Here is a 19,698-nt window from a genome sequence, read left to right on the forward strand (position 1 = left end):
TTTTAAAAGTTCCATCTTAAAAGAGAAATTGAATTATTTATCTCGATTTTTTCCAAATTTAATTTATTTCATCTTTAGAAAATTAAGTAGGTATTCATATGTTTTAGATTTTGAATACGCATGGAAAATCCTTCGTAACTGGACCATTGTTATATCGTCTTGAGGAGCATTAGTGACGTATTTTTGAAAGAAAGCATCGATGCTTAGCATTTAAAAGTATTTGAATCCCACTACCATATAATCAAAGTATTAATTCTGAAAATACAAAGTATCTATAGTGCTTGATTGTATCCTTACTGAATTTTAACCTACATTTTAGCTTATCGTTATCATAGTAATATGTAATTTTCGATATTGATATTTGTATTGCTAAACCTCATTTGCCGAATTCTGTAAATATGCCAGTAAAAAGCAATAGTTCATGCAAAACACTTAATAAATTAGTTTTTTTCTTTAAAAAAGTATCATGTCTCTCGTGTTTAAAAAAATCATTGTAAACTCTAAAAATATTAAAAACGTTTTTGAAAACTAATTTCTGTTGAAAAATACCTGTTAGAAATTCACAGTACTATGGAATATAAGTTCTTATGTGGAACTACGTGACCACGCGTAAGTTTAATATTGCATTTGGCCATAGTGCTTTTGAAAAAGCGTTATCTCGAGCGTATAATCCGCGGATTAAAAGTTAAAAACGTTGCACTGCTGTGTCGATGCGGGTAAACTTCCGACATTATTTTCTCGCATCAGATATGGCGAATTTCCTATCGACTTTCGTTTGCCATGATAGTGTAAATAAGAACCGTTCAAACTGGATGAAGAAACTTATTGGTGAAATATATTTACCAGCGAAATATTTACCCGCGCATCCAGTGTTAATGCCCCTTAAGCATGATCAGCGATCACTATTGGTTTATATATGACGTAGATTCATTCTCACATGACATAGATTATGCCAATTGGAGAGGCTTGTGTATATATGCTATTTCCATTAAAAAATAGATCGCGACGCAACCGCATAATACGCGGATTATGCGGTGTGAGTTCCCGCGGATCTGTAGATTGTTCACCACCACAGACAATACACAGGAAATTACGGTCTTTGGAAACATATAAGATGCAGCTGGTACTTTTCCGTTTTCTTAACACGAAGAAAGCCAACCCGAAAAAACCACCTTACTGTATGGTAATGACAATTTTAGTAAAGAAAAACAACATATTTCTGGTTAATAATACCAAAACATACGTTTTAAAACCATTCACATGGTAGTTTTTCTGTTCGTATGGTTACAGTTCGATAGAAATTCTGCTTTAACAGTTATTACTACACAATTAGTAACAAGTGCAAAATTAGAAGGTAAATTTAACCGAATAAATGGGCTTTATGCCATGCGCCAAAGTATCAATGTAAAAGTACCAAATTTCACCACAATTACCAAATTTTATAACATGTTTTAAAACCATATTTTACTTTTAATATTTTCAAAATCATTACCAAAGCGTTTCACTAGGGAGCTAAAAATGCTGTCTGTGAATAGTCCAGTGCGCAAAATAAAAATGGACCACCCTGAATAACTTTTGATCTAATGATCAGATTTTCACGTTCGGGGACTCAATCTTAATGGTTTGAGGAGGTAACCTAGAATATGCTTATTAATTTGTGCAATTACAAAATCAGACGTTTTTTAAAGTTGCAAAATCAGACACAAAAACGTACTTTCTCTGAATAAACATACCTTTTTTCGGATGGATTTGGATTTCTGACCCCCAAAATATAGAAAGTAGACGCCATCTGGGAAATATGGTTCTAATAGTTTGATCAGGAGAGCGCTCCAAAGTTTAGAAACCTTAATGTCAATATAACTTTTTGCATATTTCGCTATAAGTGGAGAATTTTTAGCCGCAATTTTTGCACACTATTAGAAAATTCGCTTATTCTAAGATAATTCCATGCAAAAATTAATTTTAGCAAATAATTACTATTTTTTTATTATTTTACTTAATAACAGTCGTAAGAGTTTTGGTACATGCATTTTTCAGTAATTTTAAAGTAATCTAACTTTACAAGGCAAAATACAAAATTTGAGAGAAATTGGGTGAATAGTTTCTGAAAAATCGAATTTTAAAAAAGTCGTATATTTAAAATTTGATTTTGTTCTTCAAATTCGGATACTACACGTGCATTTATAATTAAATATTTCTGAAAATATTTTTTCAGGAGTACGAAACATTTTTCATACATTTAAACATTTGTTTTAGTTCTCAAAGCTTTTTTTCCACCTTCTATATTTTTCAACATTCATTTTTATTTCCAACTTATTTTCACTTTGCTTCCGTTATATTTTTTAAGTACAACGTATAGAAAAAACAGTATTTTATAAAATCGAGAAGCACTAGTTAAGTCAGAATATTTTTAAAAAATTCTGGGATATGTTTTGGTTTAATCAATTTAAAGAGAATTCTTCTCAACTTTCAGTTTTAGTTTCTTTTAAAACCAATATTCGAACAGTTGTTAACTCCAAACTTTTGCCAAGAGCAGTTCCGAGTGTAAATATTGATTATTACTTTTTCCTTGAACTACTTACCTCAACTTTTTTTCGGTGAAATAAAAATAATTCTATGTTTTTGTTATATTTTTTTCCTATTGCCTACATAAAAAAGTATTATATTTATGGTTTTGTCTAGTTACGCTGTTGGGGTGAAATAAGAATGTTTCGTTAACAGAATAAAAATATTAAAGCTAAGGTATTCATCATAATTTCTTCTCAGATTATATAAGTATTTTTTTTTCAGATTATATAAATATTTTTAAATTAAAATAAAAGTAGAAAATTTAATTTCGAAGCGTAATTTAATATCTTATATTTATGTGATGCAAAACTTTTTATTAGATATTTAAAAGATGTTTAAACTAACATGTTTAAATATTCTTCAAAAGTTTTTCGGACAGATTTTCATTCTTTGAAAAAATTACTTTAATTAAGGCTTATTGTCTACAATAAAGCTTCTAATATCGTTCTTTTAGGCTTAGCTGGCCGTAGACTTTTTGACTTTAAAAAGGATCTCTATAAGAAAAACAAAGTAGTTGAATCCTTTGGTCGATTGTCTGAATCCCTTGGTCGAGCCAGTTTTTATCGCTCACTCTAAAGTTCTTTCTTTCTTTTTTTCCCTTTTTTGGAGTTTCAAGGCTACAAAACATTTTAAACTTCACCATTAAACTACAAGAGCCAAGATCAACAAGGGCGTTATTTAAAGCTCTTTTGAAGAATTAGTTGTATGTAAAAAAGCTCTTTAGCAAATAATTTGCTATATCACAAAACTGTTGAGAGTTTTTAGCAGTTATTTATGAATGCAGGTTAAAGTTTTTTTTTTTCTAAACAGAATCCTTTTTGATGATTAACCGGTTCTCTATTATGACGTAATATTATGCGATATGATATTGTGTGCACCCTGTTTTGATGTAATATTGCGTTCCGCTTAAATCCTTCCATTCCTTTTTCCTCTGACGTATCATTTTGTTCTTCGCACTTTATCTGCATTCTAGCAAATAGCAAAGATTGCCTGTATGCTAGCAAATGACGATAGAAAAACAAATAGATACGAAAACGATAGAAAACAATTTTTCTCACTAGATAGCTCCTCATACCAACGTAATTTTAAAGTGCACGTAAAATGTCATTTCGGAACCAGCTAAGTGAGAGAGATATCTACGACGAGACGGTACCACGCCTGTTATTGCAAGATCTAAGGGCAAAATTCATATTATTAATTACAATTAAAAAGTTAAATTTAATTATTAACATCAGTAATTGCATGTTTTTTTAATTATTGTGGTGTGAGTTTTTCTCGTTTTGCAATATTTAAAATGTAATGAGAATAAACTGCAGTGTATCAGATTAGATATTTGATAGAATGAGATAGAGCTGCAAAAACTGTAAAAAATAATGAATAGTAAATTGAGTTTCTCTTCATCAAACTAATAATCTCTTCCATACGATAAACTCAGTTTGAAAACTTTATACCTAACTATAACTTCTCGAGACTGATATATTCTTTTATTGAAAGTTATTCAAATTAAATGAACGTTTGAAGTGAAAGAAATGGCTTTTAATATAGAACGATTTAGAAATTTTCAGCAGACGATATTTTGATTTTACCTTTTGTAGGAAATACAACTTTTCCTAACAAAGCGTGTGACTCAGCTTTTGGTTCAAATTGGTCTCTTGTTCCTTATAATAGTTTTACATTCTTGCTCTTTCATGAAGCTATCTACAGTAATTGCATTAGATCCTAAGGGATATCAATAGTTAAAGATCTTAACCAACAGAAATTGCTCTGTTTCAAGGAAAAAGAATATATTTTACTGCTTTAGCATCATTATTTTAAACGTGGTATTATTTTCTATTGTATTCAGATATAGATTCGTGGTATTCAGATAATTTATTTCACAAAAATTATGGTAAGAAACTCATTTTTATTACAAAATATAAAAAATTGGAATAATATTTATAACGATATTAATAACTATTGTAACTTAAAAATAAATTATGATAAAACTTTTACTAGAAAACGTTGAAAATTTAATTTCGAATGATAAGGATAGAAAGATACATGGTAAATAAAGTTATCGTTTGCTTTTATTATTCAAATTAACACTTTGACCTCATACCCGAAAATTATCTTGAAAAATCTCGAGGAATATTTTTTTTCTCTTTGTCGAAAACTGATATCTTCCTTCATCGAAAGTTATTCAAAAAAAATCAATAACAGCCGTTGAAAGAAAGTGCTTCTCAAATAAAAGAATATTGAAATTTCTAACCAGACGATATTTTATTTCACTTATTTTAGGGAACTACAACTTCTACTTTTGTAAAGTGTGTGAGTCAGCATTTGGTGTAAATTAGATTCTCGTTCTTTAAAATAATTAAACTCTCTTGCACTTTTATCGAACTATCTACAGTAATTGCTCTTGTTCCTCGGGGAGAGGATATCTGTTACTGTATTTTTTTATTATTCTTTTTTTACCTTTTTTCTTTGTCTAGATAGTCACGAACAAAAATTGATTTAAGAAAAATCTATAAAAGCTTCCCTTTCCGTCCCTTGGGGTATTTTGAGGTTTCCCGATTTCCCATACTCTTTTGGGAATCTGTTTTTATAACAAGATCAGAAACTAGAACTGCAGTTTTTGTTTCTTTTTGCAATTCAAAGAAAGCTTGTTCTTTCGAAAAAGAAGCTCTCAGTACTTCAAGTTCTGAAGCAGTTGCTACAGTACACAAATTAGATCATAGATGCATCGTTTGCGTTTTCTTCGTGTATCTATAAAAAAATGGTGCAATTAACATATTGACTTTTCAATTAGGGAATAATATCTTAGGGTAGTACTTATTCCCTTAATGACACGATAAAGTCTGTTTGCAGAGTTGCAATTTAGTTTATGCGGTTTTTTGGTTTTGGTTTTCTAAACGTAATTAGTTTCATGGAAAAGTTTTTTTTTCCTCCAAATTCAGATTTTTTTTTAAACTGGTAATCCTGGAAATGGAGTGATATTTAATTTCCATAAACATGTTTAACAAATAATGTGTTTGAAAAAAATAAACGATTTCAAAGCATCAGATAACGGAAAAGTAATTAAATTAAGAGTTTTTTTTGTTGTTAATATTAACTAATTTACTCAGAGTTGCTATAATTTTTGAATCCCTTTCAGTTATGATTTTTAGACATTAATACATGATCATTAGCTAGCTTTGTTTATTACAGAGCACTTCTACGGCCTGCAAAACAAGGTTTACATATTAGTCGTGAGAAATAATTTGCAATTAAAACTTATTACAAATTAGCAAAGTCGTTGTTAGAATGAAAAAGCATTAGAAATTAGTGGCATGGCTAAATTTACTCAATGATGATGATTATTGACGTTTAAATCATCATTATCGAGATAATATTAGCATTAAATTCCTTTAATTTCCTGGCAATACTTGATAAAAATATATTATTACAACCGAATTTTGTGAGAGAAAAAATTTCTGTATTTTAGCAATATCGTTGACAAAATTAAATAATGCTTAATACTTGTTGACTAGGACAAGACAATTCAATGTGTTTATTTACTTAAAATTAAAGAATATACATATATCGCATTTTTAAAGCAATAATTTCTGCTGAATTTATAAGTTAGAATGATTTTATATAAACCCAAAGAATATTTGTTTATAAAGAAAAAATAAAATTTAACCTTTATTTGTCCTGAAGTATACTCTAGGGTTCATAAAAAAAAACATTTTAAACTTACTTATCTTCTGATAAAGTCCAAATACCAAGAATGTCTTCAAACCAGAAGAGAAGTACAGCTACCTCTCCTAGGAGACTAGTCAGTACGGGATGGTGTACCGAAAAAAACAATGCGCAGGGAATGCAACATGCTCAGATTTTACTGAGCATCGTGAGCACTAAGATTAAGTAGATCGCAATTATAATGCAAGCTTTCATTTCCTTTAAAATTTGTTAACTGAGCTAAAAAAAAAAGTCAAGAATCATGTTTTTTTTAATTAAAAAAAACGGGTGGTAGCGCAGCTGGATTAAAAATTCACGAATCAGTTGTTGGTTGGGAACGCTGTCTGCCGCTAACTGCTATTTTATTCTACCGCTCTATCTCAAAACGTACTACCATATTTAACAATATGGGTGATGTAAATGAATTCTTAAATAAATAATACAGTAATTTTAATAAATAGTGCAAAAATGCAACAGCAGACCAACCATGAGCCATGGTGGCTCAGATGATAAAATGCTCGCCTTCCAAAGAGTTGCCCTGGTTTGAATTACAGCAATTGTTGGTAGATACAAACTCAGCACCCGGTTTGCACCGACCAAAGTGCTGACGTAAAACATCTTCAATGGTAAACTGATCATGAGTTAGAGTCTCCTGGCCGTCAGGCTAACCGTGGGATGCTTTCGCGGTTTTCCTCTCCATGAAACACAGATGTGGGTTAGTTCCATCAAAAAGTCCTCCGCAAATGCACATTCCTCCCAATACTTGAACCAGGAGTTCCCTTGTCCTCTGGATTGGATTGAAAATTGCAAGGTTACAGAGTTGAAGATAGGATTGAAGAAGAGATGGTTACAAATTCGTTTCAAAAAGATCCTCTGCTGCTGTGCCCCTAAATGTTGCTTTTTCTTTTGTACACAAATACCCTAACTGCCCTTGGGGGGGGGCGGTTTACATAATATCTGAAAAAACTAGCCTTCTTGAAAGTTTTAATAAGTATAGATGAATTCATAATTTTTTCAAAATTACATTCTTTTCTAAAGCTTGAAATGATGTTAAATTCTAGGTATTTCAAAGCAGTCTTTAATTGAATATAATATATATATATACATAAAAGCTATTAACTCCTTAACTTACTCACTTTTTCCCAATCAAGGTAAAGGAANTATATATATATATATAATAACGAACAATAATTAAAGTTTTATAAATAGAATAAAATATAAAATGGCATATAGTATAAAATAGAATACTTTTTTGTCCATAGAAATATCACTGAGAGAACATTAAATAAATCTTGAAAAATGGATAAACTTTTTAATTATTCCTTCCGAATATTCCGATAGGATATGCATGAAACGGCAACAAAATATATAATGTTCTCAAGTTGAATTATAAATTAGTTACTTGGTTTGCAATATTTCCTTAAACGATAACTAATTAAAACTAACAACTAACTCCATTTCAACAACGAAATCCTGAGCATCTATTATAACGTTCTCTAAACACTGCCCCACTAATACTTTAAATATCTACCCACTGTCTATTTGCTCTGTAACGAGAAAAACATTTTATATCTTAAATTTTTATAAATTACCGGTGGCAACGCTTTTGAAAAATAAACTCTTCCCCCACCCGAAATCCGTTTCGAGATTCATGACATTGGAATTGAGGAAGCGCTCAAGAGAGCTGCTCGATATTCAAAATCGAAAGCTTTGCAGAAAAGACTTGAATGTAATTCCTCTGTTCCGCTGTCGTCACGTGACTTCGTATTGAATTTTATGAGTGATCACCCACAACTCGTAAATCATACCCACAGCAGATATTACCATCTCACAAAAGCAGGCTTTGATCTATGCTCTTATTCATCCAAGAGAAGATTCCCTTCAATATTAAGCAACTATGGAGCCGTAAATTTGGATTTTGAGGCCTTGAATGGGAATGAATTTCGAAGATTTAAAAGATGTTGTTTATTTACTTTGAAAGGTTTCGCCTTAAATAAGCTGGAATAACTAAGTTTTGGAAAGACATTATTGACATATGTTGAAATCGAGTCGCCATTAAACGAATGATGAGATTTGAGGTAATGGAAGTTAAATAAAAATTTTAATTTTAATTCACGCGTTTTGAAATCAATGCGAAATTTTAATTTAATAAGCAGATGTTTCAACATACTTTTTATTGAAGTTATGCTTCTTATGCGACTTCCAACAAGTTTGCGTTAAACGTTTAACGCTACATTTTTATTGGCCGGGAAATCACGTGGTAGGATCCAGTTTTCCCTCATTCATTTCCATATTCTTTTGGTTTTCACTAGCATAAAAATAATAAAAGTCATAAAAGTATTGTACTTGAAGTTATACTTCTTATGCGACTTCCAACAAGGTTGCGTTAAACGTTTAACGCTACATTTTTATTGGCCGGGATATCACGTGGTAGGATCCAGTTTTCCCTCATTCATTTCCATACTGTTTTGGTTCTCATTAGCATAAAAATAATAAAAGTCATAAAAGTATTGTTTTTTTCTATAAATATTTTTTTAGTTTGCTTTGATACACATATAATTTAATAGGGTAGTATTTTTTATTTTCAAATTTAGTGGATAACAATTGTAAAAAATGAGTGAGAACAATCCCACGGACAATGCGACGGATTTAAGGTTATGTCAAGGTGTGAATATCAATTGATTGTTAGGTTTTCTCTTCTGAAATTACATTATGACGCATTCACATACATTATTAATAAAAATACATTTTCCAGGGCTACCACAAGCACTTCCACTAGTTCAAGAGGTCCACGTGGGAAAAATGCACAATATTACTGTGATTACAGAGCACGGAAACGAGCGGAGCAGGAAAAAGAGTCGTTGAATAGAACTAGTGATCCTTCTACGACTGCTGATTCTTCTACAATTAACGTCGCAGGTTGCGAAGAATAACTTCTTCCGCGCGGAGGGACTCTACGCACTATTTTTTTTTCTATTGGGTACTTGCAACTCGAGACGAAGTGATGTGATTACGCCTAACTGTGTGATTTAACTGTGTGATCGAATTGGATATCTGTAAACGACGTCACACGTGATTGACTTGTGAATCGACAAATGCCACTGTTTAACTAAGGCAGTGTTTCCCAAACTTATGACTTTTGCATACCCTTTCTAAATTTTTGTAGCGTTGTGTACCACTAATATAAAAATGAATGTATTTTTCACCGTAGAAAAATTGCCCAAATCATAAAAATTACAACTGGCGGTTGACACCACTAATTATTAACTGTTAACTCTGTAAAAAATAGTCAGTCGAAAATACGTAATCGTAAATTTTCATGACTAGCTTTGTTCTTAAATAAAAATTTTTGAATTTTCGTTTGTTGCAAGATATTTCGCATAAGAAAGCGTACCCCCGCTAAACTGTTCCCGTACCCCTGGGGGTACGCGTACCACACTTTGGGAAACACTGAACTAAGGTGACGTTACTTAGAGGTATCCACTTGCCGCTACGGATGAGTAACATTTTTGTCATTTATTTTAATCGCTGAAGGAGTTAAAATGAATGACAAACCACATTGTCCCACTCCCATCACCGTGACTTCGTTTTGAATTTTATGACTGTCGCCTGCGCAGTTATTTAACTCACAAGTCTTCTATTACTTTGTATATTATTCAGCATATGTACATTTCTTTTCTATTTTTTCATTTACCTATTTATTCTTTTGTTTCTATTTATCTATTTATAGCATCGTTTTAATTCGTTAATTTATTTCGCTGTTATGATTTGTTCGTTTTATTTTTCAATGAAGGAATATATAACGTACAAGGATCATAGCTAAACGCAAGCATCAAGGCTAACTATTGTGTTAAGAAAATGAATAAAGCTGTGTGTTCCAGTACACTTTAGAGCTATATTTTAACTGCAAAAACACCATTCGTAGATCTTCAACACTTTTGAAGCGTACCAAATTTTATTTAGAACATTTTATGGATTATATTATTTGCAAAATAAATCTTAAAACATTTAATAACTTTATGTACTGCCTTACAATTTCATAAAAAATTCGCCATTTCTTTTTTTTTTAAAAAAATAAATTTAAACACGCAAACATTTTTGAATAAAACAACATTCTATTCCCAGAAAAGAAATATTTACACTACTTTTACGAATACTTATGACTTATGATATTATTTCCTCTCTTCGCAAAATGTAGATTTCTTGAAGAAAGAAAGCATTTCAAAGGAATAAAAATAGGATTAAATTCTTCGAAAATCACCATTTTTTTTAAATATTCGTGTCAAATATAAATAAATAAATTAGACTTTTGGACTGATTCTTATTAAATTCGGAAAATGTTATTGTTTCGGTAAGAATTATTCATAAACCAAAAAAAGCAAATCAAGATATATTTGGTTGATCAAGATGTATTTGGAACAGCAAATGATAGTATGTTGTGCAATATGGAAAAGCTGGTTTTTTAATAATTCTTACTGCAGTTATGAACGCAGAATTTTTTCTATAGCATCTTGATTACACATTTATAATAATTTTAATGGTTATTTCATAAGATACAATTGCATAAACTGTTCAATGGTTATTCTTAGAGCCAAGGTGGCTCCAGATATAATGCGTTCACCTCCCAATGAAGTGTCCCAGGTTCGAATTCGAGTGGCGGCTGGTCCATATGAATTCTGCTCCCGACTCGCAGCGATCACAATGGTGACGTAAAATAAACTCCGTAGTAGACGAATCATGGGATAGAATTCCCTTGGTGTCGGGCTAACCGTGAGAGGTTTCCGTGGTTTTCATCTCCATCAAGAAGTGTTCCAATAAGGCCAGTTTGCTCCGTCACTTGATCTAGGAGTTCTCTTGTCTTCTTGATTGGGTTCAATGCTACAAGGCTACGGAGTTAAACATTGATAATCGTAAACATAAAACTGAATCGGCTGCTCAACGCCAATAATAAAAATAAAAATAAAATGAATATTTTTAGTGATTATTATTTTTTAATGCTTAGACTTTTATTTACAAGTTTTATTTTTTTCCATCGATGTAGTTGTTTATTATTGTTTCATATTATTAAAAAACAGACTTAATTTACAATAATAAAAGAATAAATAAAATAAAAACTACTGTACAAAAAAAATGCAATATCATATGCTGAGCTATCATTTGCATATTAATTTAAGCAATGTATCATAAAAACAATTAAACATACAGCGATAAAATAATAATGAAGATACAAAAAAGTATAAATTTAAAAATACGTAACATCAAAAGTTGAACTATCATGTTGAATTCAATTGAATTACAGATTCCAAAAAAAACTACGCAATTTACAACGAAAAATAAGATAATTCAACTTATAAAAATGTAATACATTTTTGAAAAAAAAGCATCATCAAGAAATGAACTAATCTAATTCTATTACTTCATTGACTATTAGATGATTGTATGCACTGAATAGATTTCGCCCTATTCTGCATCTCTAAATATCATTTTTAATTCGAATTATTTACAGTAAAGCGATTACTTATAAATGATGTCTGTGTTTATTTATTTTTGAATCACTATTTAAATATTTACTCAGCAAATAGATGGTTGCTTAACATTATTTGTAGAAAATTTTAATGTATAATAAAACGAAAACTGCACTTTTTGCGAAAGTAATGCGCTTTTCAATGAATAAATTTTCCACTGATGTAAGCAGAAAAGAAAAATAAGTCTAAATTGTTAAACAATGTTTGTTAAATATTGAAAAGTGAAAGAATCGCGCTTAGTTTTCACTGAATTAATTGTTTGCGGACTGAAATATAAATATTTAATGTAGAAAGAATGCCGTTTTTTTATACAATTTATGTTTTATTCATTGAAATCTTTTAACTGATACAGATATTTTTACTTTTGAGCTTACTAAATAAGGTCTTATTTAAATATATTTTGACATAACGGAATCGCTTGAAAATAATTTATAAAATAATTTTTAATATTGGCAAAGCATAAATAAAATTTCAAAAAATCCTAATCTTTATACTACGCTACAATTTTTAACACTATACGTTATTCATGTTCCTTCGAAATTGCATAGCAGGGTTGGATAACGAGGAAATATGCACTAAGCATAGTGCAATGAATTAATACAAGTGGCAATTCGGTCAGTTCTCATATTACAGAAAACGATTTTTCAATTGCTTAACCACAACTTTAACAATTTAGGATACTGAGTATAAAGTGAGACTAAAATAGATAGATACTATAGTTAAGAAACAATTAACAATGATATTTTTTAGTACAGTAAATATTTTATGCATTGCAATTTTCTATATTTTTACTCAGAGTGAACTTACAAAACAGTATACGTTTATAATCTAGGTATTATAACATAACTTTAGTTGTTTCTTAAGAAAATATGATTAATATATATTTAGATGCATAGCTCTCGTATATGAACAAGTCTGCCTAACAATTGGTGAATACTATGCATATTGCTAGCCGCCTCTGGTCAACAACAATCTTTATCACGCCATACAACTTTAACGATAGTTTTTAATGTTATTTTATTTGCAGTTATACGGCTGCAATTATACGGCTAACCATCCTTGTTTAACAGCTGAATTGCATATTAACTATCTTTCAACAAGTTTGAGAGCATTTGTTTCAGAAAATACAGAATAATCGAGAACGCATTTACAAAACTATTTTTTTCCTTGAATACCGCCTAAGCTTAAAATTTTGCAAAGTAATAATTAAATGATCAGCATGTCAAAACAGGAATGTCTGTAAATTACGGAAGTTCTTGTTCAAATGCATGCAACCTAGTTTTACATAAACAGAGTTACAGAAAAAATCTAGTTTTTTTAAACATTTCTGAAGAGGGACTTTTTACAGATATTTCAATGCATTGTTCATTACTTTATGAGTAGCCCATTTGAAATGGTGCAGAATTTTTGAACATCACGATACTCTTCAGAGTTCGATTATTTGTGATGAGAGCTGAGTTTCTAATCGATTTGTGCTTTCCCCGTTATTGCATAATATCTTAGGTGATTTCAGAAAAAGAAGAGTTCTAATATCTAATAACTGGAAAGTAATTTACTGAGTTTCACTTGCTGTATTTTAATAAAATTACTGATTCTTCAGTAAATATGTTTCGACATTTAACAGAAACTTTACGTTTTTAATTCTCTATAAATTTTACTTGTAAATCCTGATAATTGATTTTCCAGTTGATGCTCGTGTAAAAAAATTTTTTTGCATTGTGAAAAACCGAATACAACTCGTTCTTAAGTCCCAAAACCTATAAATTTAAACATCCCTTATCAGATTTTAAGTATCTGACTTTTTCGAAATACAATTTCTCAGAAACTATTCAACCAATTGCGTTCAAGTTTTGTATTTTGGCCATTTAAAATTTCGTTCTTTAAAATGATGCAAAAAAGTTTATGCTTTGCTATTCAAAAAATTTTCGACCATTATTAAATAAAAAATAATAAATATTCAGTAAAAGTTATCTTTTTGCATGGAATTATCTTTGGATAAACGAATTTTCTAATTGTGTGAAAAAAAATTTCCATTTGCTTAAAAAAATTTTAAGATATAGCGAAATACGCAAAACGAAAAATTAAAATTAAGGGGTTCGAACTTAGGAGCCTTGTCCTGACCAAACTATTGGGACCGTATTTCCCAGATTGCGTCAGCCCCCAGGATTACAGAAATCGAAATCCATCGGAAAAAAAGTATGTTCAGAGAAAGCACGTTTTTGTGTCTGATTTGTAACTTAAAATATCTATCGTCTGCACTTATTAATTAGCATATTTGAGATCCTCTGTCTCACACATTTCTCTCAAAACAGTACTTTTGAGACTACGTATTTCACTCGAAAATGAGTATATGTTCTTTCCTTTTTGAATACGAGGGGTTTTCAAATTCGACAGACTAAGACATATTTTGATACATTCTTGTTTTATTTAGAGAAGCCCTTTCTTTTACAGTGTACTAAATATATTAATATTGCTATCAAGGTAACCTACAATATAGTTACTGTTGAAATAGGTTTTCTAATCATCCACAGAAAGGAATAAATAACGGAGAAAATTGTTCATTGTGAATTTCCTGATACAATATTAATTTTGAGGATATGACCTCTAATAATAGCATTATTCCGAATAATATCGCTTAAAATTAGTTTTTATTTCAATGGGATGAACTTATAAGAAAATGCTTTGCTCAATCTGATAACATAAAGCCATCGAAAAAGGCAACAAATAATAATAACAAAAAAATGGAATTGTTTTAGCTTAACTAATTTTGAATGTATAGATATTTCATTTTTTGGGAATGATTTTCTAATGCTCCTTAATACTGATTTATTAATAATTTTTCTTTTTTTCGCCCCTTATAATGAAAGGAAATTCAGCTGGTATAGTAAATATTTGAATCATTAATATTTAGTCTTCTTGCGTATCTTGTTCTACAAGAATCCATAGCTAAAAGTTTGCTTCGTTCTACACAAACGTTTGTTGCAGACACAGCTAAAAATTTCACATTTTTATGCGCAAAATTAGTAACCTCTACTTTTACCGTAATTTGATCCAGAGTTTTTTACAATGTACTTTTTGTCTTACATATTTACTGTATAAAATTAAAGACAGAAAAAAATAAAAAATCGAATAAAAAACTAGGGAATCATAGACAAGATTAGATTTTAGGGAATTTTTTTTAACAAATATAAGCCCTATCCTCTATACCGTCCCGTCATACATCATATACTGTTTTAAAATAAGATAAAATATGTTGGATAAACCAATCATAACGTTACTGTGTAGGTGGTAAAAACTACCATAAACCTCTGCAAACTTAATCCAAAATACTACTTTATCCATTCACTTCAGAAATTAATGAATAACAGTCGAGATGTTTATTTCTTATTTGTTTATTTCTGATGTGAATGAAGTTTTCAATCACGTACTATCTTACAGTTACAGTTTTCAGGGATTATTTATTTGATAATACACTGATGGACAAAATTGAGAGATGGAAAACATTTTCGCACATTCATTCGCACATGCAAGATACTCGCACACAGCTCCATGTGTTTGACAATGGTTCCGTGAATGCCCAGAGGTACAGGCAGGAGGTCCTAGAGCCCTATGTGCGTCTTTTCAGGGGCGCTGTTGGCCCTGAGTTCATTTTTATGGACGACAATGGACCCCCCCCCCAGAACCATTCTGGAGTTAAAAATTGCTCTGGTGGAAGAATGGGAGGGTTTTCCACAAGTCCTCCTTAACTCCCTTATTAGCAGCATGCATACTCGTTGTGCATGTTGTCTGTCTGTCAGGGATGACCATACAACCTTACTAAAGGCAACACACAATGTACAAGCCTCACTTTTATTGTCATCTTTTATCCTTAAGTTCAGACTACATTGGATTTATTGGCAATAGGTCTTGCCAGTGAATGGCACTTTCATTTTTGTTTTGCATACTTTATTATCATGGAATAAGCTATATCCATACCAAATTTCATTTATTTATATTCAGTATTTTTTGAGATATTTGGGAAAATGTCTTCCATTTCTTAATTTTGTCCACCAGTGTATTTTATCCGTTTAATTTATTGTAACAGTTAAGCTATAGAGTAGAGACTAAATTTTGCAGTAATATTCACCCCAAAATTTTCAAAAAAAAATTTTTTTTTTGAAGAGCGCGAAACTTTAGTAGAAATGTCAGCTGTCTAGCAAAGGTAAAAGTGGTAAAAAAATGCAATTAATGATAAATTTATATGGTGGTAATATAGTGATGAATTCACTTGTAGTGAAAGCAAAGTGGACATTACAGAGCTCTAATTGAAGTTATATCACTCTAGTTACGTAGGACGAAGTCAAAATTTCAATTACAAGATGTGTTCTTCACAAATAGAGACGCATTTAGTTAAATATAAATATGGTAATAAAATAAACTCATTTAATAACTTAACTTTTATAGCTTAATCTTCAAATTTGAATTTTCTAATAGTTAATGCATAATCTTTTATCCTACTTTTTACCTCAAGGTGGCTGGGTGGCGCAGTTGGTTTGTTGTCGGCTTTCTGAGCCCAAGTCTGCGGGCACGATCCCCGGCCCAGACACCGGATTTTCGGGACGCAGAAAATCCTCAGCTGCCATGTAGTATCATTATGCGGCATGTGAAAGATCTCTGGAGTGCCTTATTGGCTCTTGGCATTTCCGGCAAAATTAAATTCCTAGTGCACTTTAGCATACAAATAGAATCTCGGTGCTGCCATCTAGTGTGGCAGAAGCTAGACGTCCAAAATTAACATGACCAATGGTATCTCACCCATTGTGGTGGTCCTGAAAGAGTGGATACCACCACTGGAGAACGTACTAGGTCTGCTCATCGACAATACTGATTGTGCAGCTCATTGGAAATTAAAAAAATTTAAAAATAAAAAAAAAACTTTTCACCTCAAGCACTTAGGAAATAATTGACAATATATCGGAAATAATTCGGAAATATATAGCTACAAACTAATAATTGACTAAAGGAGTTTCCCAAGAGTAAATATTTCCAATCCCTAAATCCTAAATATTTTGATTCCTCACGGATCTTGTTTTCCAAGAAACCTTAGTTAAATGTTTGCTCTGCATTACACAAACACTTGCGACAGAAGCAATAGTCCCGAAATTCTTATACCTTTTTCTCTTTTTTTTGATCACCAAAAAATGAAATCCCCTTTAGTGTTGGGAAAATCCCTTTAGGAGATTGATTTTTGGTGAATCCTCTGATATACTGTTGGTTTCCCTTCTCAAGCGCATTCTCTCCGGGGAGAGGGAATAGGATTTATATCCAGTTTTCCCTTTTCCTGCGGAATAGATTAGCATAACAAATACCTAAGCCTTCATTCGGATAGGTGGTTTTGTGAGAACATTTATTGTTCCGAAGTTTATGTCAGTGGAGGGGATGCTGGCTTTAAAGTAGCTATCTTTTATAGATTTTTTTTTAAATGCTTTAATTTATTTGAAAGTTTAAACTTGTTTTTGTAAATTTAAATTAATCAAATTATTTCATTTAATTACCATATTTATATTTTACTAAATTCGACTCTATTCCTAAGGAACACATCGTGTAATTGAAATTTTGACTTCGTCCCGGCTAGCTAGAGTGCTCAAACTTTAACTAGAACACCGTAATGGCAGCTTCAATTGCTTTCCGATCACTGCAAGTGAATTCATTATTATATTAACACCATATAAATCTATCATTAATTGAAATTTTTGCCACTTTTCCACTTTCTAAACAGCTAAGTGCATTGCTAAAAGAGCTTTTTTGAAAATTTTGAGGCAAACATTACTGCAAAATATAGCCCCTATGCTATAATTCAACTTTTAAAATAAATTAAATGAATAAAGTAGTATCAAATGAATAATCCTAAGAAAGTGAAAGAGATAAAATATTATCAGATTGAAAACCTCATTCACTTCAGAATAAACAATTAAGAAATAAACATCGCTACTGTTATTTGTTTATTTCTGAAATGAATGGATAAAGTAGTAGTTTAAGTTAGTAGAGGTTTATGGTAGTTTTTACCAATTCCACTATATCGTTGTGATTATTTTATCCAACATATTTATCTTATTTTGCAACAGCGTATGGTAAGTGGCGGGACGGTACAGAGGTTAGGGCTTTTATTCGTCAAAAAAATCTCTGAATTCAAATTCTGGCTATGACTACCTAGTTTTTTCTAGTCTGTATCGAGTCTATATCTATGTCTATTCTATGTCTATTCTATGTCCTTTCTGTGTTTAAATTTATAAAGTGAATATGTAAAGCAAAAAGTACACTGTAAAAAAGCACCGAAAAAAATTACGGTGAAAAGTATTGGCACCCTGAGTGCAGCATTCGTAAATTTCATTTTTATTGTAAAATCTTATACCTTTGTTTTAACAGTAATATTTCCTTATTTAGAGTGATTCAGTGATTTTACAGCTAATATAACTGTAAAAATTACGATATATCAGTTTTCTCGTTCCTTAAAATTTTAAGGTAAAAATGCATTTTTTGATAAAAAGTACTGTCACCCTAAGTTTTTACCGCAATTTGTTCCGGAATTTGTTACAGTTTACTGGCTCTGTTCCGATAGGTAACATTGTAAATTATCAGAAATTTTCTTTCCTGGTGTTCCTAATCACAGTTCAAGTCTAAGTCTATATAACTAGATATCATTTATAAATTCAACTAATTCAAGTAAACCTAGAGTAGGCCATAAGGTTTCAATTGCTGAAAAAAAATTTCAGAATATCAAAAAGCAAACACATTTTTGGAAGAGTACTTTCCCATTGCGTAATCATAAGTTTATCCTCTTATAATTTGTTTCAGAATTTTGACATTTTCAAAATTTCTTTTCAGTATTTGAAGCCTGTGAACTTATTTTTATCTTCTCTTAAGGTGAAAGAGAAATTGCTATCATAAGCTTATCTCGTCGTATAGCTTCCTCTTAATGAGGTCAGGTATTCTCAAAAAACTTAGAACTTCCCAACAAGTAAATTATATATGAATTATCAAAATATTGTTCAATAATGAAAACGCGTTCTTTCAATTTGCGCTTCATTTTTAAAAATCATAAATTATCATCTATCACTTTTGCAGCATTTTGCTATGGTTCAAAATTCAAATCTTGCGTAAGTTCTGGAACACTCTTTATGATATTTTTCCATAAATCACAACGCGCTTTTATTCTTCACAAGAAAATATAAAAACTTTACCAAACTCCAATATTTCAACTCTAGTTATATTTCATTCATAAAGAATTACATTCATAAAGAATTATATTCCATTCATAAAGAATTCACAAAACTCATCACTATATATAATAAATTTTAATACTCTATTTAACTACTGGTGAAATATAGTGAACGGTTAATAAAAATATTAAAGTAAAAATCTTGAAACAGATCGAAATTACATAAATCTCCCTGTGTTTTTATTACACACAGTAAATTTCCTTAAAAAACCTCAAATATTTCAACCCTAGTTAGTCCATTTACAAAGAGCTAGCTTCGGGAAACCATCAATATCTATCGAAACTTTATTACTATATCTAACCACTAAGGAATGATTAAATCAAAAAGTTGAAGCGAAACTTTTTTTTATCACTTAGATATTTTTCCTTGTAAGATTTCATCGAGCTCAATCGATAGAAGTTCCCTGAAAGGCACCGTTTAAATTCTTTGTCGCTGAACTTTCATGGTGATTTATATGGAAAACGTCCATTCATTCTATGGTTTGGATATTTGAACTTTATTTCGCCATGAAAGGAGCCAATGTATCAGTCAAAGTGTCAAAGGCAGCCAATCGACATGCGTAAATGGAGTTCTTATAAGAAGGAAAAAAAAAGCGCTCATGTCTTATTTAAATTTTCTCCTCCCTGGATTTTACTGCATTAAATGAT

The 19,698-nt window shown here is 30.8% G+C and overlaps 1 protein-coding gene across 2 annotated transcripts in view; it reads left to right on the top strand.

Moving 5' to 3' along the window:
* The window catches only part of LOC107439347 (acetylcholine receptor subunit alpha-like), a 210,056-nt gene that overhangs the window by 40,586 nt on the left and 149,772 nt on the right, over positions 1-19,698 (top strand). The gene's annotated exons all lie outside the window — the stretch shown is intronic.

The sequence above is a fragment of the Parasteatoda tepidariorum genome, chromosome 10, assembly GCF_043381705.1.
Source record: "Parasteatoda tepidariorum isolate YZ-2023 chromosome 10, CAS_Ptep_4.0, whole genome shotgun sequence".
Taxonomy (NCBI): domain Eukaryota; kingdom Metazoa; phylum Arthropoda; class Arachnida; order Araneae; family Theridiidae; genus Parasteatoda; species Parasteatoda tepidariorum.